The 1,302-nt window shown below is 63.3% G+C and overlaps 1 protein-coding gene across 1 annotated transcript in view; it reads right to left on the bottom strand.

Moving 5' to 3' along the window:
• SLA2 (Src like adaptor 2) overlaps positions 1 to 1,302 on the bottom strand; it is a 10,711-nt gene that overhangs the window by 8,450 nt on the left and 959 nt on the right. The gene's annotated exons all lie outside the window — the stretch shown is intronic.

Here is a 1,302-nt window from a genome sequence, read left to right as displayed (position 1 = left end):
CCGGGAGCGCAGAAGGACCCCCGCCTAGGGCGCCAAAAACCCTGGCACCGCTCCTGTTCTCCTCATAAGTCATGTGCCCCAGCCCCCTAATTATTTTTGTTGCCCTCCGCTGGACTCTCTCCAATTTGTCCAAGTCCTTTCTGTAGTGGGGGGCCCAAAACTGGACGCAATCATAGACGCTGACTCTGTGGGTGCTCCAGGGCTGGAGCACCCATGGGGAAAAATTAGTGGGTGCTCTGCACCCACCGGCAGCCAAGCACCCCCCCCACCCCACCTCACCTCCTCCTCCGCCTCCTCCCTTGAGCGTGCCACGTCCCAGCTCCTCCGCCTACCTCCCAACGCTTGCCGCCGTCAAACAGCTGTAGCAAGCTCTGGGAGGGAGGGGGGAGGAGTGGGAACGTGGCGTGCTCAGGGGAGGAGGCGGGGCCAGGGCGGGAATTTGGGGAAGGAGTCGAATAGGGGCAGGGAGGGGGCAGAGTTGGGGCGGGGACTTTGGAGAAGGGGTTGGAATGGGGGCAGGGGGGGGGGCAGAGTCGGGACGGGGCCAGGGGCCGGGGCATCGAGCACCCACTGGTGCCATTAGAAGTCGGTGTCTATGGACGCAATACTCCAGATGTGGCCTCACCAGTGCTGAATAGAGGGGGAATAGACTTGCCTGTTTGGAGCACAGCCTGGATTGCTGGAGCAGGTTGGCTTAGCTGAGGCTAGGCCCCCCAGCCGCTCTCAGACCCCACTAGGAAAGCCAAGAACCAGCCTGTTTTCTCCTCCGGCTCTGCCTGTGGGGCTGGGATGCAGCCACCTGCTGCCATCCCCTGCATAGCTGGGGCTGCCTCGCTGCCAGGCTCTGCATGCTCCTGCCAGCCCAGCTCTCCTGGGGCACTCCCTGGCTCAGACCGCGGTCCCAGGTCATTGCAGGCCGCAGGGGCCCAGTGCAAACAAGCAGGAGCCGTGTCAAATGCAACCCTCGTTCTGTGCAGGGAGCGGTGCCGGCCTTTCCTGCCAGCCTCACTCCTCCCCGACTGAGCCTGTGCTGGGTGACTCAGTGCTGGGCCAGAGCGGGCGGATGGACGCTGGCAGGCTCCCAGCAAAGGACACCCCGAAGTGCACATCAGCTGGGCAGCAGCGCAGGGAGGGAGAGGAGCCTTGTGCAAACCAGCCAGGGGAAACAAGCAGGTTACTGGTGCCCCAGGGGCCTGCAGCTTTGGCATCTTGCCAGCCCTTCCTAGGGTTACCATATTTAACAAATAAAAAAAGAGGACCCTCCCTGGCCCCGCCCATTTCCCACCCCAGCCCCGCCCCAAC

This window comes from Terrapene carolina, unplaced genomic scaffold (assembly GCF_002925995.2).
Source record: "Terrapene carolina triunguis isolate 2854851 unplaced genomic scaffold, T_m_triunguis-2.0 Scaffold233, whole genome shotgun sequence".
Taxonomy (NCBI): Eukaryota; Metazoa; Chordata; order Testudines; family Emydidae; genus Terrapene; species Terrapene triunguis.
The sequence above is the reverse complement of the archived record's forward strand: the minus strand, read 5'-3'. Positions and strand labels throughout refer to the sequence as shown.